A 6,934-nucleotide genomic window follows, 5' to 3' on the forward strand; every position below is an offset into this window, starting at 1 on the left:
ATTCCTATGTGATGATGATTGATGCTTTAAAGAGTATAAGACCTGCTTAAACTTTTCTCTCAGGGTCCTTGTTGAAACCTGCTGCATCAGGCGGATGCTCAGACCCTAGCTGGCTAGAAATAAACCTCGCCTTGTGACTTCCTTTGTCTTGAGTGTCCTTTGCCCTCTCAGAAGGTGGCTGGCCTCATACCCTAACATTCCCAATATTCAAAGGCAAAAAGCCCCCCAAAGCATAAAGCCAAAATCCAAGCAAAAAGCCCAAAAGCCCAAAGTAAAGCCCTAGCCCTCTTTCAGTGGGCCTTTTATAAACAGCGCAAACAGGGTGAAGCAGAGGCTCTGGGGAGGGGCGTGACATTGCAAACTTAGGAGATGCAGCTGTTCTGCCTTTTTCTGTTTCGTGCTGGGGCTGTCCCTATTTCGGCCTACAGGTAAAAGCAATTAACTACATCTCGCCTTGCTTGGGTTCAGTTCTCATAGGCTTTAATCCACTCCCCACACTACTCCAGTTCTTAGTTTCCCTATCCCTCTTGTTTGTGACCTCTCCTTATTGTGACCGTTTTTTCATAATATTGCTAAATTTTTGTTAGGTCTATATTCCACAATCGAGATAGGACATGTGGCTTTCGGCTTTCTGAGCCTGCCTAACTTAAGATGATGTTCTCTAGTTCCATGCATTTACCTGCAAATGATAAAATTTCATTCTTCTTTGTGGCTGAGTAAAATTCCATTGTATATAAATATCACATTTTCTTAATCTGTTTGTCAGTAGTGGGGCATCTAGGCTATTTCCATACCTTAGCTATTATGAATAGTGCTGCAGTAAACATGGGTGTGCAGGTGCTTTTGTTGTAAACTGACTCATAATCCTTCAGGTATATCCCTAGGAGTGGGTATTGCAGGATCATATAGCAGATCTATCTCTAGTTTTTAAAGGAGCCTCCATACTGTTTTCCATAATGATTGTACTAGCTTACACTCCCACCAGCAGTGTATGACAATTCCTTGTTCCCTATATCCTCACCATCATTTGTTGTCATTTGTGTTCTTGTTGGTAGTTATTCTGACAGGAGTAAGGTGAAATCTTAATGTGATTTTGATTTGCATTGCCTTTATGGCAGGGTTGGTGAGCATTTTTTCATGTGTTTTTTAGCCATTCAGATTTCTTCCTTTGAAAAGGCTCTGTTCAGTTCATTTGCCCATTTCTTCGTTGGATCATTGATTTCTTGGAAGTTTAGTTTTTTTGATACATTCTGGTTATCAGTCCCTTGTCTGATGTATATCTGGCAAAGATTTTCTCCCATTCTGTGGGTGGCCTCGTCAATTAAAAGACTATTTCTTTCATTGTGCAGAAGCTTGTAAATTTGATATAGTCCCAACTGTCTATTCTGTCTCTCGGTTGCTGAACCACTTGAGTTCTACTGAGGAAGTCCTTGCCTATGCCTATTTCCTCCAGTGTATACTCTGCTCTTTCCTGTACATGCTTCAAGGTTTCAGCCACACATTAAGGTCCTTAATCCACTGTGAGTTGATACTTGTACAGTGTGATAAACATGGATCTAGTTTCAGTTTTCTGCAGGCAGATATCCAGTTTTCAAAGCAATATTTGTTGAAGAGGCTGTCTTTTCTTCGTTGTATGTTTTTGGTGCCTTTGTCACAATTTAGGTGGGCATAGCTGTGTGGATTCTTGTCTGGGTCTTCTATTCTATACCACTGGTCTTTATATCTGCTTTTGTGCCAGTACCATGCTGTTTTTTATTGCTATGACTCTGTAATATAGTTTAAAGGTGGGTGTTGTGATACCTCCAGCATTGCTCTCTTTGGTCAGTATTACCTTGGCTATTTGTGGTCTTTTGTGCTTCCAGATGAACTTTAGGGTTGATTTTTCAATCTCTGTGATGAATGTCATTGGGATTTTGATGGGAATTGCATTGAACGTGAATTGCTTTTGGTAGTATAGCCACTTTTACTATGTTGATTCTACCAATCCATGAGGACAGGAAATCTTTCCATATTATGTAGCCTTCTTTGATTTCTTTCTTCAATGGTTTGTAGTTTTCCTTGTAGAGGTCATTCACATCCTATGTTAAGTTTATTCCTAGGTATTTGATTTTTTTTTTGAGGCTATTGTAAATGGAATTGTTTTCCTACATTCTTTCTCAATCTGTTCATTGGTGTATAGAAAGGCTACTGATTTTTACAAGTTGATTTTGTATCTTGCCACTTTGTTGAAGCTGTTTATGGTGTTTAGGAGCCTTTTGGTGGAATTTTTCTGGTCTTTTAGATATAGAATCATGTCATCTACAAATAATGATAGTTTGACTTCTTTTTTACCTCTTTGAATTCCTTTTATTTCTTCTTCCTGTTTTATTGCTCTGGCTAGGAATTCTAAGACTATGTTGAATAGGAATGGGGACAGTGGGCACCCTTGTCTCATTCCTGAGTTTAGGGGAAATGGTTTCAGTTTTTCTCCACTAAGTATGATGTTGGCTATAGGTTTGTCATAGATAGCCTTTATTATATTGAGGTACATTCTTTCTATTCCTAGTTTCATCAGAGCTTTTATCAAGAAATGGTGTCAATTTTTATGAAAAGCTTTTTCATAAAAAAAAGCTTCTGTTAATATGTTGTATTTTGTATTTGCTTCTGTTAATATGTTGTATTACATCCAATGACTTGTGTATATTGAACCATCCCTGCATCCCTGGGATGAAGCCGACTTGGTCATGGTGTATGGTCTTTCCATTTATCATTTTCCTTTATGCCTCCCTCCCCCATTCCATTATTTGGGAAACTGGGGATGAGAAGAAGTAGAGATTTTTTTCCAAAGTCACATGCTGATGATGGCCTGTTGACATATATCCCAAGTTTCTTGACTCCCAATTCAGAGATACTCTGGGCTCTTATTGGACATTCAGAATAGTATTGGAAGTAGAGAGGTTTGAGACTTCAGTGCATATTATTTGCTTATAAAATGTTCTGTGTTGGGCAAATGTTTTTAGTTACTACTACAGCAACTATTGCTAATTCCCTCTTTAAAAATTAAGTTAAAAAGTGGAGTTTGTCTATTAGGTTTTGATCTTCAGTGTGTTATTTTTCAAGTAAACATTAGTTCTGGATATTATGAAGGACATTCCATCTAATATTGAACTTTCAAAATAATATAATATTTGTTACTGAGAAATGGAAGCGGGATGCTATGTACAGTCAAATGCATGCACTAAATAAGTACTACGCATTACTTTCAGAGCTTGCGAAAGTTTTGGGTTTACAAGCATGGAGGTGAGAAGCCGGGCAAAAATATCTTTGTGGGTCTTTCACACAAAACTGATGATGTGAAAACATGAAAAGAGGATAGTGAACACTGAATGTTAGGTGGCATATCTAACAAGGAATTATTATAAAATGAACCAGCTCATTCAACATTTGACAATGGAACAAAAAAAGGCATTAATTTGGATACCAGTTAAAACACTGTCAAAATATATTTAAAAACTAAAAAATCATAAATAAGATATATGCTACCTACAAGATAGTCAATTAGAATTCAACAATATTAGTTAAAACCAAAAGAGTGAAAAAACATGAATGCACCATAGTGGCATTAGGCCCTGAGCTCAAACTCCAGTACTGCAAAATAAAGCTGGAGTAGCTTTTAGTAGATATTAGTGCAAAGAAAATTAGCAGGGCTAAAAAGGGACATTTCATAATGATAATTGTGTCATTCACCAAGAGTTCTAAATATGTAGTTGCCTAATAAGGTACCTTCAAGATATTTGAAACAAACACTGACAGAACTTGAAAAGAGAAATTGACAGATTCACAATTGTAGTTGGAGACTTCAACATAACTTTTAGTAATCATTAGGACTAATAGACAGAAAATCAGCAAGGATATACAGCAGGGTTGGGACATTTTTTCTGTAAAGTGTCAAGCAGTAAATATATTAGACTCTTCAGGCACCTATAGTATTTGTCACAAATTCTTTGTTTTTAACAGTCCTTTCTTAGCTCAAGGGCAGTATAAAAACAGGCTATAGGACAATATTGACATGTGGGTTTTAGTTTTCTGACTCTGGATGTAGAAAGATTGAATAATATTGTCTACTAACTAGATCTAATTAGCATTTGTTGAACACTCTGTCCCAGACAAGGCACATTCTTTTCAAGGCATAAAGTACACCACCAAGATAGACCATATCTGGGTCATAAAACAAACCTTAACAAATTGAAAATAATTGGAAGCATAATTGTAGGAGATCAATAATAGGAAAAATATCTAAATAGAAGTTGAATGACATGCTTCTAAATAATCCAAGAGTTGGTGAGGTAGTTTCAGGGAAGTGAGAATATATTTTCAAATCAAAAACAACACAAAAATTTGTGGGATATGATAACACAGTGGTTGGAGGGAAATTTATAACATCAAATGCTTATATTAATAACAATAAGGTCTCATATCAATAACTTAAAATTCCACCTTTAAAAAATAAGAAAAAGGAATGAAATGTCCTGAAGCAAGAACAAGGCAGAAAATAATAATAAAAAAAATAAGAACAGAAATCTATGAATAAAAACCAGAAAAATAAAAAAATTCAACATAACCAAAAACTGATTCTTTGAAAATATCAATAAAATTTATAAACCTCACCCCAGGCTGACAAAGAGAGATTATATAAATTACTAATACCAAGAATGAAAAAGAGGATATCACTATAGACTCCGCAGACATTAAAATGGTAACAAGGGAATGATATGAGCAACTCTAAACATGTAAATTTGACAACTTTGAGAAAATGGATCCATTCCTCAAAAATTCCAAATTGCTAAAACTCATCCAAGATGAAACAAATTATCTGAATCCTTCTATAAGTGTTAAAACAATAAATATTAATTTTAAAAGCTTTTTGAAAATAGAAATCCCCAGTATGAGGCAGAAAATTCAACCACAAATTTAAGAAAATAACACCTCTACACAATCTCTTCTAGAAAAAAGAAGGAACACTTTCCAACCCATTTTATTCTCTCAGCCTTATCCTGATACCAGGATAAGGTGAATAAACCCTCTTTACTTCACTTGATTTTAGTTGACTTTAAACATCACTATTTCTGGAGCTCACACAACTGATTAATGTACTATTAGTCTCTCACTAGCTTTGCTGTAGATGACACCTCTGTATTCCATAGAGGTTCTTGCTCTTCCCTGCTCCTTTTCTTTTCTGCTCCTATTCTCAGATCATGGTCTTCACTTAACACGTTATTAATCAAGTTACCATATTCCATCATATTTGTAGTCTGGGAAGGAAGAAGAAAATGAAGAAGACTTCAGCCTTCTCTATTAGAAGGTATTTCATCAAATGGGTACCTGGCCCTTGTACTTTAACCCCATTGTTTAAAACCTAGCCAGTTGATTACACTATCCATACAGGAGGAAAGAAGTATAGTCTTCATTCCAGTAGTCATGGGCCCAGGTATTTTATTCCTAGGGAAGGGAGAAGGATGAATATTAGAAGACAACTTATAGTCTCTGCCATAACACACTTGACTGCCTGGAATGTCCTTTCCTCCTTCTCTGCTTGGCAAAGTAGTTGATTCCCAGAGTCCTAGCTCAATTATGATGCCTCCTGTAAAGCCCTCACTCTTTGTTTTCTCATTGGGATTTATGAGTTCTGCCATTTTAGCACTTTGGTGTTTATTTATTTAGCACATTCTAAGGCCCTCTATGTGTGCAGCATTGTTCTGGGAATTGGGGATTCAGCAGTGACAAAAACAAATATCCTTTCCTTTATAAAACTTATTATTTAGTATCCTTTGCTAAGGATGTCCCAATACTTCATGGATTATTTCAAGCATCTTTATTCCCAACTAAATATGTAAATCTGTTATACAGGATTAAGATGAAATTATTTAATAAGAATTTTTCCATGCTGCATTGTGGCCTTGCTCTATCTTTTCCAGTCCCAGGCACTTTGGGGGTGACAGATTACGTGCAGACAAGGATAAATCCAAGAGCCATGCCTCACATAATCATTCCAAAAAGTAGCACTGAAATGGCATCAAGGAACCCCAATCAAGGACTGAAAAGTGGCTCAAGTGATAGAGTGTCTACCTAGCAATTGCAAGGCCCTGAGTTCAAATTCCAGTTCTGCCAAAGCAAAAGGAAATCTCAATCATAAAGATATGAATCTGTTAAGGAGGTTGACACCAAGTTCCTGAGGAACAAGCATTTGGCCAAGAAACACAAGAAAAAGGGCCTGAAGAAGACGCAGGCCACCAATGCCAAGGCTATGAGTGCATTTATAAGAGTATTAATGCTCTTTTAAAGCCCAAAGAGGTTAAGCCAAAGATCCCAAAGGATGTCAGGCACAAGCTTGATGGGCTTGTCTAAATCACCCACCCCAACTCTAAGCTCAGGATGAGTACTGGTGTTACATTGCTGAGGGTTACAGGCCCTGACGACCAAATGCCAAGGTCCAAACTAAGGCCAAGCCCAGGCTGCAACTCCAGCTTTGGCTCCAGCTCAAGCTCCCAAAGGTGCCCAGGCCCTTGTGAAAGGCCTATAGTAAAGGCCTCTGTCTGCCAATGTGACTCCCCCTCCCCCATCCCCAGGCTACTGTTTGCAGGAGGCAGTGCTCTTTCTGCAAATAAACCTGAGTCAGGAAAAAAAATGAATAAGACTTCAAAAGTAAATCGTATTTCTCCTTATTAATTGCAATGATGATATTTGGAACTTATAAATTATGTCTCTGTAAGGAAGTCACGAACCTTGAAGAGAGCCTGAAGGTGATCTGATTAAACCACCTCAGTTTATGGGCGAAGTCTGGGTCTTGGATCACTGAGATTATTTGCTCAGGATTGTGTGCCAGAGCTGAAAGTAGAACAGTATTATTTCTTACACAGATGCCCTTGATGTTTTTAAAAATAAAACACAATTTTTT

General features: G+C 37.1%; 1 pseudogene; it reads left to right on the plus strand.

Annotated features, from left to right (window-relative positions):
• The first annotated feature begins 369 nt into the window (after nt 1-369).
• LOC109701933 (large ribosomal subunit protein eL29 pseudogene) lies at nt 370-6,559 on the plus strand (annotated as a pseudogene).
• Nucleotides 6,560-6,934: the final 375 nt, after the last annotated feature.

This window comes from Castor canadensis, chromosome 4 (assembly GCF_047511655.1).
Source record: "Castor canadensis chromosome 4, mCasCan1.hap1v2, whole genome shotgun sequence".
NCBI classification, from domain to species: domain Eukaryota; kingdom Metazoa; phylum Chordata; class Mammalia; order Rodentia; family Castoridae; genus Castor; species Castor canadensis.